We start from the raw sequence: 17,294 nt of genomic DNA, 5'->3' as shown, positions 1-17,294 counted from the left end.
CACACGCGCACACACACACACGCACGCACACACCATAACTCACATGCACACACAAATTAAAATTTAGAAAAGAAGAAATACGAGCTAGTGGGATCTACTGAAAATACACAGGAGTCACTCATCTCTGAACACTTTAGGATTCGTGGAAAGCCAAAAACATTGCGTTTCCTCTCAGGGACAGAAGCATGTCTCAGCACATCACAGTCCATCTCCCGTACAGCCATGTTAGTGGTATTCTCAGGGTTGGTTGACAGGAAAAACTATTGTTTTAACCCATATGCTCTTAAGCCTACACCAGTATATCTTAAACACAGAAGAGGCAAGCCTTCTGTGACTACCAGCTCCTCGGTGCCCAAGTCAAAGCAGATTTTTAAGGACCCAGTCTCACTAGAGCTCAGCCTGGCCCATCAGAGGAATCTTCAGGACACCAGTGCATGGTGAAGACCACAGGCACACACCCTAACTGTCCTGCCTTATGCCCCCCTGAGCTCACGTTTGCAGACCCTCCATCCCTTTTGCCTCGTGGTGATTTGCAACCTTTTGGAATTCCTAGGATAAGAGAGAAAGCATGCTTCTTGGAGTTTATTACTTACGACATGGGCCCAGAAATATTTGCTATCATTTTTTTTCTTTCATTGATGCCACCAGACTTTCTAAAATTAAGAGGAATAATAATAATAGCTTTTGCGGCAAACTCTCCACTATCGGCATCAGAAAGCATCAGAACTTGTTCCTCCAGCAGAACTAAATGTATTGAACTCACTGAGGTAAGGACAGTCTAAGTCTAGGCGGCGTGACCCTGAGGAAGATCTTACAAGGCAGGAAACCAGCTGAGATTTTGGAGAGTTTATGGGAAAATGACTTGATTTGGAGAGCACAGTGAGGCAAGGATGTGCACGCTTGTCCTGATAAACAAGTTATGAGAAATACACTGAGAAATTGGTTTTTCAAGTCAAGTTATCCACAAGACTCTCTGGGGTGGGGGAGGGGTGGGGGGTGTTAGTACTCAAAATGATTACTGGGACATGACACTGAGGGTACATCTTTAGAGGGGCATGGAGGAAGCTGGTTTGCCCAGTCAGGCCGTAACACGGGTTCCACGGTTTTAATCATCTCAAATAGGGAGTGTATTTATTTGAATGACTGTTCAGAGATGGTCCATATTGGCTCACATCAGTAGACATGAGATGCTCCTGGAAGGGAGTGACTTTGAGCAAGGCATGTTTCTGCATCTGAGCCAGCCTTCCCTGGAAGGACAAATAAAGGCTTTCTTCCAACAGCATTCCAGCAGCTAGGTCCGAAGGGGGATCTAGGCAGAACGGTCCATGATTCACTTTTCCCCAATAGACAGCTTCTTACTATTGATTAGCCTTAGCTTTGTTTATGAGGCAATTGTGAAATGTTATTTGGTATCTTTATTGTTAAAGCGATAAGCAGGTTTCATTATTTTTTTTTAACTTTCAAGCCATTGTATGTTTAATGACCTGGCAGTTAAAACATGGGGGGGGGGGGAAGGTTAAGATTGTTCCTCTCCAGGTGACACCCATCACTATAGACTCAATCATGTAGTGAGATAGGATCCCAGACGGCGTGGGAAGGCTTCGCGGCTCACAGACTGTAGCGGTTGGTTATCGATAGTTGCCCTGGGGGCTGGCAGCACAAGAGGTTAATGAACCCTCAGAGGACAGATCATGAGAACCTTGAAACTTTTCTTGATGACGATTCGCTTTCCCGAGTATTTGTCGCCTGCAGAGAATGGAGCAGGATGGGCAGAGCAAGTCTGTTGTCCCATATGGACACATTTCTTCAGAGGTCAAATTTCTTCAGCATATAGACGCGATCGCCCTGCTTGTTGAGGTAATGCTAGAGAAACACGACTGCACCTCGGCAGAGCCACAGCCAGCCAGTGTTTCCCCCGACTCCAGGTTTCATTGTTTATAACAAATGTAGTTTCTCTTCTCCTCACACCTGAATTTATCTGAATCTCATAGGAAAGGATATTCTTCCTGTATATTATTTTCATTCTTCTAGCTCAAGTAATCTCACCCATCTTCTGCCATTCAGGTGGCACATGGTTTTCCTTTTTTTGTACATATTATATTATATTATATTATATTATATTATATTATATTATATTACCCTCCATGACCAATAATTCTTTTCAACCTAAAAATTTCCTCAATCTAAATTAAAATCAACAATAAAAACCACACTGCAATTATTCATTTAGGCTCATAAATGTTTATATAGTCTTTTACCATTAAATACCCACTCCCCTTCTCTTACCAACTCTTCGATTCTTTTTTGCTTTTGTTTCTGTTTTGTTTTGTTTGTTTTTTGAGACAGGGTTTCTCTGTGTAGCCTTGGCTGTCCTGGACTCGCTGTGTAGACCAGGCTGGCCTCGAACTCACAGCGGTCCGCCTGCCTCTGCCTCCTGAGTGCTGGGATTAAAGGCGTGAGCCACCACGTCCTGCCAACTCTTCAATTCCATCTTTGCATCCAGGCAGGGTGTTGAATGCTTTGTAATCCTGGCACCTGGGAGTTAGGAGCCTCAGGATCACCCTCGGTTACAAAGTGAGTTAGGGACCAGTCTCAAATCTACAAATAAACAAACACCAATGAAGAATTGTACCTCCCTTGATGCTCACAGACTTGACCTGTTGAGCATCTCTGGACTTCCTGGATTGGGCAGGTGTCTCTTCTGTCTCTAACACAACCTCTTGTCATGCTCATTGGGCTTCTGTCTTCTGAGCCATGTCTCATAAAGTGAATTATGTGTCCTGTTTCTGTCTTCAGTCTATGTGTGTTTCCAGGTCCCTGTCCACATAAATAATACCTCTGGGTGAATACACAGCCTCAACTTCTTTCAAAATCTGATTGCCAGATAGATATCCGTAACTCATTAATGTTTTACAACTTCAAGCCACTCGCTTCTAAAAGTATATAATATATTATATATTGTACTAATCAATTAACATAATATGATATAGTAATATATCAAGGACTCAAGTCTCTACTTTTTTGATTTCCTATCTTTCCCCATTCAAAACCCTATTCTAGGTTAAATATAGTTTTATGTGGTTCAGAGTTCAGTGAGAAAAGAATGGAAACTACGTCAGTTAGTTCATGTGAATTCAGTACAAGGAAAGAAGTAAGTACGAGGCTGAAAAGACACAAGGAAATACTGGTGTACCACAAAGACAGTGACTTCAGGAAGTGGATGCCTTCCTAGAGCTGCTGGGACAAGGTAGAGGGCTATGATTATCAGGATGTAGGATATCCGAGGTGTGGAGAGAAGGGACAGGATGGTTAGGGTTGCTTCCTCGGGAGCTTGGAACGGTTCTTCAGGATACTGGGAAGGAGCCTCTGAGGAGAAGCGTGCTAGCAGCAGGTGTTGGTGTCTTTGAAGTAGCTCACTTACAGCTGAGTTCTGAAAACGTGAGAACAACCTGAACCAACGCCAGCTACCTTGGTCAAAAAAAAAAAATCTTTGTGGTGAGTCCCAATAAGAACAGGAAGCCAAACAAGAATGAGGATGTATCTCTCTGCTCTTTGCTGCCTCAGACCTCCAGAAAATATAAAGGTCACTTGCAGAGTCACAGCCTGGGATGAAAGGTTGAATTTAGACCTCAGAGATAACAGTTTAGAGCTAGCACTGGCACAATCGAGCCTTTAAACCAGTGGTCATCAAAACACAACCTGTGAGAAGACAACCTAGTACCTAAGACGTTACTGAGACGTAAGCTTGCTCATGGGTTTAGGTGCTGACTACAGATATTTTCATACCACAGTGGCAAAGTTAACTCGTCACCATGGAGATTGTATGGCCCAGACATGACCGACCCATTACAGGTGAATGCTTGCCAGCTCTTAACTCAAACTTCCAAGAATGAATGCACCCCAAATCAGAGTCAAGTTCTATTAGCAACATCTCTGTAAAAGTAGAATAGTCCTTTCCTGCGTCTTTACTGTCACAAATCTAGTCTGGAAAACTTAACACCTGGAAAGGTTTCTGCTCTTCAATGATTCTCATTTGATTAAAAACATTTTCAGTCTAAATCTGCAGTCACTGTTTGACCCCAAGGAGTATTCCCCATTTTCATTTACTTTTTGGTCATTTATCACTAACTACTTCTATTCTCCCCTATCTTTGATATTTGTGAGAAAGTAGCATCCTTATCACACACCTGAGCAGGAGAAACACTGAGTAATATGCTATCATTGAGAAACATGAAAGTAAAGATCAAAGTGTTGTGCTTATAATTATAAAATCTGAAGAGAATACGCGGCTAACATAAAATTTCAAGAAAAGAAGAAAAACTTGAATCTGAGAAATAAAACATTTTAGGTCCCTACTTCACATAGATAGACAAACTCATAGACACTGAAATCATTAAGTAAGCACGATGGTGCATGTCTGCAATCCCAGCACTCAGGAGGCTGAGGCAAGAGGACCAGGACTTCAAGGCCAGTTTTGTCTGCACAGCCAGATCATAATGAGAGTAAGAGAGGGAGGGAGGGAGGGAGGGAGGGAGGGAGGGAGGGAGGAAAGAAGGAAGGAAGGAAGGAAAGAAGGAAGGAAGGAAGGAAGGAAGGAAGGAAGGAAGGAAGGAAGGAACTCCACCCCATCAAGTAGATAAATTGAACCCACATGGTCCTAGAGCTGAAAGAAGTGCACACATGCCCCATCCCTAACCCAGAGGCAATCTCCAACTGATAAGCACTTACAGTTGGAAATTCAACTTTCTCCAAGGGAATCTCACCAATGAAGCAAACAACTCTTAAGGGTAGGCTAGCGTCCAGTGGTAGATGGCCAACAGGAAAGGAACTTAGAGGCGTCTTTGGAGGCTCCTTGTCTCGTAATGTCATGTCAGGGCTTTTTCTTTTTTCATATTGTTTTGTATTTTATTTTTTCTCTCTCTCTCACCCTACAGATCCTTTGCATATATATTATGGCTTCTGATTTAGGGTTTTTATGGAATGCCTGAGGGTGTGAACAAGTGGGTGTCTGCACCTGTATCTTTTCTTGTGCTTTCCCTTGGGCTCTTTTCTTCTATTTGTCTGTTTCATCCTATTCTGGGGTGTTAGTTTTTGTTCTATCATATATTTTATTTTGTTATTGTACCTTAGAAACCTTTTTTTTTCTAATGAGAGATAGAAAGGGGTAGAACTGGGGGGAGGGGAGCCATAATCAGGATCTACTACGTAAGACAAAAATTTATTCTCAAATAAGACAATTTTTAAATTTGTATTTATTTATTTATTTATTCACCTTATACCCTAATCATAGCCCCACTCCTCTTCCTTCCAGTCCCACCCTCCCTTCCCATTCTTCCTACCCCTCAGAAAAAGAGGAGTCTCCCTCTGCCAAACCATCCCAGCACATCAAATTTCATCTGGACTGAGCACAGCCTATTCCATGGTGGCTTGGCAAAGCAGCCCTGCCGGGGCAAGTGACCGAAAAGCATGCAACAGTCCATGTCAGAGACAGCCCCCACTCCCCTTACTAGGGGACCCGCATGAATGTCAAGCTGCCCATCTGGTACATATGTGTAGGGTCCTTGGTTGGTGCCTCAGCCTCTGTAAAGCCCCCTGGCCCAGTTTAGTTGGCTCTGTTAGTCTTCTTGTGGAGCTTCTGCCTCCTCCTTGTCCTTCTATCCTTCCCCACATTCTTCCACAAGGGTCCTTGTGCTATGTCCAATGTTTGACTGTTTTGATCCACTGCTGGGTGGAGCCTCCCGGAAGACAACTATGCTAGACTCCCATCTGCAAGCATAGCAGGTGTCATTAATAGTGTCAGGGGTTGGCTGTCTCCCATGGGGTGGATCTCAGGTTGGACCAGGCATTGATTGGACATTCCTTCCATCTCTCTGGCATATCTTGTAGGCAGGGTAAATTTGGGGTTGAAGTATTTGTGGGTGAGTTGGTGTTCCCCTCCCTCCACTCGGAGTTCTGTCTAGTTAGAGGGTGGCCTCTTCGGTCTCCATGACCTCTCACTACTGGGGGTCTCAACTAGAGTCACCCCCCCCCCCGTATCCTCCCAAGAGCCTACCCTGTTGCAGGTCTCCAATTTGTCTCAGAGCTTTCCTCTGCTAATGGCTTCTCTTCTCCCTGCCAGCCCTCTGTCCTTCTGCCTGCTCTCCCCACATCTGATCCCCACCCTTGTTTCTCTTTGCACCCTCTCTTCGATCCTGTTCCCTCTCTTCAGCCATTTCCCCTGCCCATTGTATTTCCTCTTCTGAGTGAGATTCAAACATCCCCCCATGGGCCTTCCTTATTACTTAGCTTCTTTGTGTCTGTGAACTGTAGTATGGTCGTCCTGTAATATACGGCTACTATCTACTTATAAGTGAGTACATACCATGTGTCTCTTTCTGAGTCTGGGTTACCGCACTCAGGATGATATTTTCTGGTTCCATAATTTGCCTGCAAATTTCATGATGTCTTTGTTTCTAATAACTGAGTAGTATTCCATTGTGTAAATGTAACACATTTTTCTTTATCCGTTCTTTGGTTGAGGGACATCTGGGTTGTTTCCAGTTTCTGGATATTAACGAATAAAGCTGCTGTAAACATAGTTGAGCAAATGTCCTTGTCGTCTGGTGGAGCATCTTTTGGGTATATGGCCAGGGTCTTGAGGTATCACTATTCCCAATTCTCTGAGAAAACGCCAGATTGATCTCCAAAGTGGTGGTACAAGTTTGCACTCCCATCAGCAATGGAGGAGTGTTCCAAAAGGGGGAAATTTTTAAAGAAAATGAGCCTATTGATGTCTTTTATTGGTCAGTAGGGTCGAATAAGAAAGCCAGTCAAGGACATTGGTGTCAGCTAACATTACAGAGAAGGGAAAGGATGGTGATGATGGGACTGGATGAGGGTGAGTGTGAGTCCCCAAGAATTTCCCATCTTTTTTTTTTTTTTTTTTTTTTTTTTTTGCTCTAAACCTCTGAGAGAGATGAATCATATGATAGTGAGTTTTGTCAACTTGACACAAACTAGAATCACCTGGGGAAACAGTTTTCAAATGAGGAATTATCTACATGGGGTAGACCTACAGGCACAGCTTTGAGATGATTATGTTAATTAAGTTACTGATGCCGGGGAAACCCAGCCCACTGCAGGCGGTACCATTCCCTAGAGAAGGGGTCCTGAACTGAGTAAGGGTAGAGAAATCGAGATGAGCACAAGCACGCAAGTTAGTGAGACTATATGCACTTATTTCTCTCTGATCTTGACTGTGAATGTGATATGATGAGCTGCTTAAAGTTCCTTTCCCTGACTTCCTTACAGTGCTGACCTACAACCTGAAACTATGAGTTAAAACATCCCCCTTGTCTCCTGAGTTGATTTTTGATGTCAAAGTATTTAATCACAAAAGAAATGAACAAGCCATGATGTTCTTATCAGCCGAGAGTATGTATGGCTTTCTTCCACAGGACGACGTTGTTTATCCATCGACTGCCCCTTCCTTTTCCCCTTTTGACTAGTGGAAGGAAGCATAAAATTGCTTCAAGACTATACACCAACTAGGTAACTCCAAATATGTGGTACATCCAAGCCTGAAAAGTTGATGTCTCTTCCATTCAGCACCACAAATTATGCCCAACTACGCAGCTCAATGTGTCACACAAGAGATTGTGCTGATTAAATGGCAACACTAATGTAATGGATTCCACTAACACATTTTGAACAACTCAAAGATGCTCGAAATTTACATATAAACTCCCTCGTATTATGAAATTCCCAGAAGAAAATAGTCTAAAAAATTAAGTTCTCCTCCAAGTTAAAGTTCAAATAACTTAACATGCAAAAGATTAATATCCTTAATTTTTTTTCCTTCCCAAGTTATTGTTCCATATGGGCTCAGCTACAGTGCTCTGGCTCAGCTATCTGATAGAGCCTGGACCCATTCAACCACTGCTGCCTGGGACCTTCCTCACTAAAGGGAGTATAAGGTTTTTTCCTTTTTCTTTTTGTTGTTTGTTGTTTGTTTGTTTGTTCTCATTAAAAGACTCTGAAGACACACCAAGATTATCATAACAAAGTCATTCCTGTCATAAATTTAGATCAGTGCAAGTACCAGTTTATAGACAGGTCAGCCAAGTGACCACAACACTGAATCTAGATACATCTGAACATGGCCAAAGATCACAACAATGAGTCAGGGCTACTGAGGGGAAAAGGGAGTCAGAGAGAGAGAGAAAGGTCTCACCTGCAGCCCTGACAGGATACCAGTTAGCTGGTATCTGTACTTAACAGTTCCCGACCATGAGCACACATCCAGTTGGGAGTTTCTTCCATAAGATCTTATCATATCTGAAAGAACACCTAAGGGCACACTGTGTCTTTTGCTGTAGATACTGAAGATGTTATCATCTCGAAAGAAACTGTAGAAAGTTGTCATTTCCAAAGTTACAGCAGCTCCGTCTCCTTCTCTCCTGTAGGGTGTTTTGTTGTTGTTGTTGTTTGTTTGTTTGTTTTTTCTTCTTCTTCCATTCCACCATCTGCTAAGATGTCAAGATTTCTCTGAAGGAAATGTATGACCTGCCTCAGCTCAGTAAGTCCACTCCCTTCCATAGTCTTCATTCATCCTTTGACGCATTTTGAAAAGGAAGAGAAAGGCATGCTCTTCAGACAATCTCCATTTCTTCTGGGTTTCTTAGGAGAACAGTATTCCCAGAGGCAGAGTGCAGTGGAAGGAGACAGTTAAGAGCCTTCCTGGCTTTTGAGTCGACAGTTGTTTTTATTATTTCATTAAAAAGTCATCTAATAAAACAATCTCTTTATCAGTCACCATTTCTTAGATTTTTGAAAGGCTTCAATATGTCCAGAGTTTTTAGCTTGATGATTTTTGAATAATGTATATAGAAATGCAACCATGATTGAAATTGAGATATGGAATAATTCTTCAACATCTGAAAACTTTTTCCTGTCTTCACTCTCAGCTTGATTCCAGGAATCAATTGTTTTCTATCAATAAAGTTTTAATTGTTCTAGAATGTCTTATAAATATAATTATGTTACAGAATATCTTTGATACCCAGTTTCTTTGAATGAGCTAGATGTTTTTGTGGTATATTCATAATATTTCATATACCAATTATTTCTTCCTTTATATCATTGTTTTATATATATGTATGTGTGTGTGCATGCATACTTGAATATACATTGCATAATTCACGTATTCATTCATCCGTCAGCTGATGAACATTTTGCTTGTTCTTAGTTTTTACTCAACTATTGATAATGCTATTTTAAACATTTGCATGCAGGTTTTTGTGTATCCAGGTATTTTTTCATTTCTTTGGGGGTGGGGGTGGGGGTGGGAGTAAAATTGATAGGTCATAGGATGATAGGATATTAAAGTTTACAAGAAATTGCCAAGTGTTTTCAAAAATGATCTTACTATTTTATTTTATTTCTTGGCATTTAAAAATGTTTTTATTATTTTAAAGACTCACTGACAATGAGACAGGTTAACTCCTGGCAACACCAAGCCTACCTCAAAGAGGATGATGAGCATCAAAGAACCTCCTTATGGAAATGGTTTCAAATGTGGCAAACAAGACACTGGGCAAAATGTCCTCATTTCTACCACAGACAGAATTCTGCCTAAAAATGGGCAAACTTGGATGCAGGCAGAGTCGAAGGGGAAACTCTGCCAAGACAGGGCAAGCAAGTCCTCAGTAGTTCCCTGCCTCACAATGTCTGTCAGGTATATTGGGCCAGAAGGCTGAAGATGATCCTCCAACATTATAGAGAGTTTTGAGTGACTCTTCAGGTAGCAAACTGTCTCTGTCATTTTCTCATTTGGAAAGCTACTAACCTGCACTCCCTGATACTCAGGTAATCAATATTATTCCTTCTCTAAGTCTCTGATGGAGTTGAAGACCAGGTAGTTTAGTTCCACAATTAGGCTTAGTTGTTTAGGGGTTAAGATGTTTTTAGGTCTAGAGAAGATGTATTAAGTTGAGAATGAGATATGATAGATATTGATTTACATTCAGAATTTTAGACCCACCAAGATAGGAAAAATGTTATCTTCAAGGAGGCCAAATACAAATAGCCAAAACACTAAGAATGTTCCCAATATTTTGAATGAGAGGTACAGCCGCTCTGAAAAGCCAGCCCTTTAAGGTACACTACTGCGTGACTGGAACTATGCTGGTGTGGTGGTTTTCATTTGCATTGGGTTGCTATTGGATGCTTTTATCATGTAGTTATTGACATATGTAGGTCTTTGAAGTGCCTGCTACATCTTCGACCTATTTTTAACTGGGCTGTTTTTATTTACTATTGATGTCTAAGAACTATTTATAAATTCTGGTAAAATGTTTAATGTCAGATATATATGTTAAAAAATTTTTTACTGATCTGTTACTTGATTTTTTTCAATTAATTAATTTTATTTTGTGTGCATATGGGTGTTTTACCTGCATGTATGTCTATGTACCACTTCTGTATGTAATAGGACACCACTAGTGCCCACAGAGGCCAGAAGAGGGTGTCAGATCCCTTGCAACTGGAGTTCCATACAGTTGTAAGTCACCATGAGGTACTGGAAATCGAACCTGGGTCCTCTAGAAGACCAGCCAGTGTTCTTAACCACTGAGCCGTCTCTCCAGTTCCATTTTCTTAATATTCTAAAAGATCAAATGTTTCAATCTATGGATTCTAGTTTTTAGAGGTTTTTTTCCCTATAATTTATAACTGGTTTATTTAACTGCCCATAGAATTAGCCTGTGCTTACTAAACTACCCATGTAGAACATCCTACTCCAAGGCGCTAATCTTCATTTGTTCTTTTACTCAAGAAACAGCTCCATGGCTGCCATCTATCATTTAGTGAAGGAAACATGAGTACCATGTTGGTCAAGGCTATAAATGTGCTACTGTAAGGAGTTCCCTTCAAAGTACAAGCAGGATTGGGCAACTGTGTCTTCCCATCATCCCTTACTTGGAATAGCCCCTTGCAGAATATGCTGACACAGCCCCAGCTCTTCCTGTCAAAGCCCTGCTCATCCCTGAAAGTGCATTCACAGATGACTTCTTCCTTAGGACTCTTTGCTCTCTTGAATCTTCTAGCCTGCTGACTATTTAACCCTTCGCTTTCACCTGCCTTGGACACTTCCTGTGTCCTAGATTGTCTAGTTCATCTCTAATGATGATCCAGGAAGGCCCCAATCAAGACTTACATTTTCTACTTCCCTATGGCATCTGATAGAATGCCTTGCACACAATGGGCTTCTCCCGCTTTGAATAAATAAACATATGAAGGGATACAGAAGAAAATAGGACTATCTTCTGGAGGAAGCTGTGTGTGTGTGTGTGTGTGTGTGTGTGTGTGTGTGTGTGTGTGTGTGTGTTCCACACAGTGAGATCTAGAACCAAGTGATATTATAAGGAAACAGATTTAAGTTACACATAGAAAGTTTGCTAACATTTGGAATTTTTATAAAATAAAACAGGTCCCCCTCTCTCACTCGATGTGCTCACCCAATGCTCAGTGTCCCTTTCAAGATTACTGTGGAAACAGTCCCAACACTGACCAAGGGTTAGACTGCTTAAGCAACCCATTTCCTCACTATCTGATATGCATTGACAGCCACCCATTGACCATGCAGATCCTCAGTTGTCCTAGAGTTGTGAGTTTCTTTTTTATATTATTATTGTCTCAAGGCTGAGTTTCCCCAAATGACACTGACCAGTCCTTACCCCCTCTGTCTTTTATGTTCACCAGTATCTTTCACTGATCCTAAATGATTCAGAATACTTCACTGACGGGTAAAGTTTGAGAAAGCAACCAGAATAGTCAAACAGAAGCTTACGCACAAGGATTATTTTGTGTGTGCATTTCTACATTTGTGCATTTCTCAGGAGCCAGTCCAAGCAGTGGGCAGCGCAGAGCTGGAAGCCAGACTGTACTACAGTAGATGGTTAAGTAAGACGTTATAGCTGTTGTGTAGTGGTGGAGTAAGCTACAGATTCTGATAGCATTAGTGACTGATGCGAACCACTTCTCTTATAGCAAATGCTACCTGAAAAATAGTCCTAGTGTCACTGCACTAACATTTTAGCTAGTGATAGTAACTTGTTTCTTGTGTAACTTATGATTATAACTGTTTAGTTCTCATAACCCCTGGAACTTAGTTATACGTAGTTGTGAGCAACCATATGGGTTCTGGGAATTGAACCCAGGTCCTCTAGAAGAGCAGCCAGTGCTCTGTTAACTGCTGAGACATCTCTCCAGTCTTATTTTCTTAATAGTAGTTTTCAAAAAGCAAAAACTTTAATCTATGAGTTCTAATGTTTAGTTGTTTTCATAATTTATACTTGGATCATTTAACTGTTCTGACAAAATTAGCCTATGCTTACTAACCTAGACCCATCTGTAACTGCAGTCCCAGAGGATGCCATGCCCTCTTCTGGCTTCTGGGGGCACCAAGAACGCACATGGTACACAGACATACATGGAGACAAAACACTCATACACATAAAAATAGTGGTGGCTCATAACCATCTATAACGAGATCCAGCGCCCTCTTCTGGCGGGCAGGCGCACATGCAGGCAGAACATTGCATACATACTAAATATATCTTTTTTTTTAAATGAAACAACTATTGAGCAGCATATTTTATATGCTACAAAAAAGTTTACTAGAATGGAAAAAAAAGGTTACACCAGTTACCTGGTCAAGGCAGAATGCAGAACTGGTGGGCACCGGGTGTGGCACAGGGAGACTTTAGAGGTGGGGCCAGTCTTCATGAAGGGCAGGAAGAGTCTTCACACCCAGCTGGCCGCCATGCACCCACTGCCACCCACTGCCACCCAGAACCTTCCCCTCCCTCTCTTGTAGTCTTCTTCCTATTCTGGCTCCATAGCGTGCGTGGAGGTAGACAGGGTAAATCAAACACAGAAGGAGATGGGCATTCGTTTCTAGTCGGCTTCTATTCTCTGTAGGAATAGAGGCAGAGGGGGGAGGGGCACTTTGCTCTTTTAGGCAATCTGTAATGTTGGGATGGGAGTCTTTGGAGCATCTATAATTGGGGACACAGATCTATCCTGCTGAGCTTTGTAAATACTTTTCCTCTTTTGAGCAGATTTGATGCCTCGGACTTAGCTTCTACTAGCATATAACTGATTGCTTTAGACAGTTAAAACTCGGGACAGTTAGATTTCTGTAATAATTTGCTTTAAATCCAGATTAATATAATTGTTTCTTTAGGATGAGGAAACGGAGTCAGACAGGGAAGAGAGCAATGCAGAGTCAGTCTGATTATTTTAAACTACTCCTTTGATCCTTACATCCCAAAAGGATTGGCTATCACAGCTGTTTTGGAAATGTTAGACCAGATCCAAACCACGGCTGGAAGGCAGTCGGTGGCCCCTCGTGTTCACCACTTGGGTTTCTTTGCCAGAAGAATGATTCCCAGAAATAAGTGTTTTTCCTGAGTGTGGCAAGGAATTAGATTCAGACACCATGGTGTTTAATGCACACAGGGGTTGGAGGGAACCGGAAGACACTCACCCTAGTTTCCATTAGATGGAAAACTCTGACCTAAAATAACTTAATTAAATCTAGCCCACTTCCAACAAGTGAAGAAGCAAGCAAGCATTAGAAAGCTAATGTCACCATTTTTTAGAATTTTGGCAAATTCCTCCAGAAAGGAAAAAAAAAAGCAGCAACAAACAAACAAACAAACAAAAAAACCAACAACAACTACAACAACAAAGCAAAAGAACCACCTTATTTCACAGTGATGAGACATAAAAGACAGGGCTTCTCCTGGCTGCTCCTGCCTACCTCTAGCTACTTCTGGCTACTCCTGGAGCAACTGAGCCGTTTCCTCCTTCTCCTGGCTTGAGAGTATGCTGAGTCATCAATGGGCTGCCTTTTAAGAACCATTTTCCCTCAGCAGCTTAACTGACAAAGAACTCACTAGGCCTACTGAGTGCTTTCTGTAAAAGTAAGGGCAGCACAGCTAGCATTGACAGAGTCACGTTTACCTTGCCCACGGTGCTGAAGCCCACGGCCCTTGGCCCTTCACGGAAAAGGGGCTGGAGTTAGTAGTTCTGTACAGGATTGTGAGACTCATACTTGGGACACAGAAACAAAACCTCTTGCAAAGAAAGCCGCAGAGGTTCAGAGACAACAACGTAGAGAAAGATGCAAAGGCTCTTAAGTATAGAAACCAACACTGAAAACAGAGGAGGGGATTCTCCCCTCGCCGTTAACAGCCTCAGTGTCTAAGTCACGTGACATCCACACTTGGGAGCAAAGCGCTGTGACTGCTTCTCCTTGGCTCGCCTTTCTCTTTTTAATCAGTCCAGGACCTCAGCCCACGGGGCAATACGGTCCACACTGGGTCACCTCACCTAAACTAAACTATGCTTACTCACAGAAATGCCTAGAGATTTGTTTCCATGACGATTCTAAATCTCACCAAGTTGATAATCGATGGGAAATTACCTTGAATCAAACCGTGGCCCTAAACCAAGCAATGATGCCGCATGCCTTTAACTCAAGTGCTGGCACTTGGGAGGCAGAGGCAGGCAGATTTCTCTGAGTTTGAGGTCAGATTGGGCTACAGAGCTAGCAGGACAGCCAGGGCTACACAGAGCAACCCTACCTCAGATAACAAACAAATAAACAAACAACAACAAAACCCAAAAACCTCTGGGCCCTAAATATAAATTGTGATAAGAGAAAGGCAGAAGGAGACCTGACACGGAAGAGAAGACAATGTAACTATGGGCGTAGAGACGGAAGTGACAGACGCACAGGTCAGAAGGTTCAAGGCAAGACGACGGGTTCTTTCTCTGGAGCTACCAACACTTTGGCTTGAGCTCAGTAAAAGTACCTTTCAAACTCCAGCCTCCAAGACAATAGCAGAATAAATGTGCATAGGCTTACAGCAGCGGAGCTGCCAAGTCTCTGGGCATTTGCTGCAGCAGCCATAAGAGCTCAGTACAGGGATGCTGAGAAGAAGGAAGAGAGAGGTCACACCAACTGCGTCAAGCCGGAACGTGTGAGAGAAGATGAAAGAGGCACGCCGCGGACTGCCTAGGGAAGAAGAAAGAAAGGGGTTGCTTCTCAGTAGCTGCCTCCATGAATGGAGGAGCCCTTCGTCGTAAGAAAAGGGATCTCCATCCCATTGCTGTGAAGTTTTGTTTTCAGATAGAGCCCATCTCTACCAGGGCATGGCCTCAAAGACTAAGAAAAATGTGCTTTTCAGATGAACCTGATTTCTGACCAACTATCATTTCTTTGAGTGGACCTGGAACTACTTGGGTTTTATACTGGGTATTTTACTGGAATTTATGTAAGAGTTTTGGACTGCACATGAGGTTCTTAGCCACAAGAAAGCATTTTCAGTGGGCTCCACACTGTTGCGATAATGGCTGAAAAGAAGAGGGCTACATTTTTCAGTCATAGACTGCAGTCACATTTTGCAGTCACCTTGGGTCATTACTACAAGGCCAAATATAGCAGAATACCGACAGGCATGCTAAGGAGAAATCACACTTTAAGCCTGAGTACACTCACCAGAAACTATACTTAGATGTCACTGTGTTCATTGTTAGCACCACAATGGCTTTTTTCCATAAGAAACTAGAAAGCTGTTTTTAATCCTCTTACACCTTTCTCCAGAGAAAGAGTCAGACATTCATGGTTTTTTTGCCATCTCTACTCTCAGGGACCATAATTCCCATTGAACCAGCCTGACCGCAGCTTCTAGCTTCTTGAGAAGTTTTTTTAAACAGTCAAAGGTAACATCGTGCTGAAGACCATAAGGGAAAAGGGATGATGCTGGGTCTCAATTAGACCACTCCCTGCAAATGACAGAGCAATGGTTAGATTTTGAAAGACCAAGAAAGTGAAAAGTCCGTATGGGTTGGCATCTGGATTATTTCTAGACTGGCTCCCAGTCTGTTTCTCTTCCACAGATAGAACATATGGCAAGGTGGTCAGCTGTTAGGATTCGGATCCTGGAATCATAGTCACTAAGCATGGAGGCAGAGAGAAAGAAAACACGGCATGGAGTGAAAGGCGTCGTCACTTGCCTTCTGGTGAAACAGACAGGGAAGTTACCTCCTCATCTTAGCGCAATCACAGGCCCGGAAGGAGGAGGCTTAATGTTGATACTGACGTGTTCACTCTTCTGGTAAATCTCAAACCTCCCAGATCTTCTTTCCATAGCACGAAGGTTAACTAACAGAGTCTGGGCACAGCCCATCTTCTTTGGCACAGGGGAAATCTTATCTACCCAATAAGTCAATAAAAGTCATTTTTTTTTAATGGAGGAAAAAGTGGCCTCCCCTTGTGAGGACTGCAAACTTAACTGCAAATAAAACAGATATTACAGAGTAGAGAAATGTATTGATTGGAAGACACCATTAAGTCAGACTCAGAAGGCTCAGTGTCCCAAGGCTGTGCTAGGGATGGGATAAGGACAGAGGACAGGAAACAGGTCACATTTTTGGTATGACTTGTCACGGGTTCCACAGACATGTATAGAATTTTTTAAAGTTACATGGAGGGGGCTCACTCAATAAAGAGTTGTTCCCTAAGATGTGGGCGTTGTTGAGCCGTGAGCAAGGAAGTAGGAGGTGCCCTCAGTCTGGCACATCAAAGGGAGTGTTTCCATTTGAGTTCTTCTAGAAAGAATGAGACAGCACACTAGGATAAGAAGAGTCTGTGACAAATGAAAAAGAAACCACTAACAATTGTGGAGAGAAGAGAGTCAGGAAGGAGTATCTATCAATGGTTAGCAAGCCGGCTATTGTGGCAGGTGATCCGAATTTACACTGTGCAGGCCACTGTAAAGCCCAAGGCGTACAACTGTGCATCTGTACCCAGGGAGTCTACTGTGGCTCTGAGTGAGGCAAGGAAGGGGTCCTCATGGTGGTGGGGGAGGGGCGAGGGGAAGGATTCCATTCATGCACGGGGCTCAGCCTGGGCCAAGAGAGTAAGAAGGTTAGGTAGCTGGGCATGGAAGGCAGTGTCCAAGTAGGTACCGTTTGGAGTAGAGCAAGAGAAGGAAGGAAGGTGAGGCCAGGCAGATTTAATGCCAGGATTTGATTGTGCAATTGGTGTATCAACAATGGAAAATCCGGGTTTCCTGCTGTCAGATAAATAAAAGAGGGATACCAAATCAGAATGACCCACGAAGTGTTCTGTGGGATTCACGGCCCGGATGTGAACTTAGAGATTTCTGAGCAGATGCAAGCACAGGTGTGTGTATGTGTCTGTAGAGTTCTGTAGACACACAGACATGTACTGTGTGTCGTGG

The 17,294-nt window shown here is 42.6% G+C and overlaps 1 long non-coding RNA gene across 2 annotated transcripts in view; it reads right to left on the bottom strand.

The window, feature by feature from the left end:
• LOC311596350 overlaps positions 1-16,774 on the bottom strand; it is a 76,105-nt gene extending 59,331 nt beyond the window's left edge. For both annotated transcript variants that reach the window (XR_014778804.1, XR_014778805.1), the window contains exon 1: positions 14,008-16,774. This is a non-coding gene — a long non-coding RNA (uncharacterized lncRNA). The remainder of the gene's footprint in view (positions 1-14,007) is intronic.
• Positions 16,775-17,294: the final 520 nt, after the last annotated feature.

Source organism: Acomys minous, assembly GCF_964271855.1.
Source record: "Acomys minous genome assembly, chromosome: 4".
In the NCBI taxonomy this organism is placed as follows: Eukaryota; Metazoa; Chordata; class Mammalia; order Rodentia; family Muridae; genus Acomys; species Acomys minous.
Note: the sequence above shows the minus strand (reverse complement) of the source record. Positions and strands in the feature narration are given on the sequence as shown.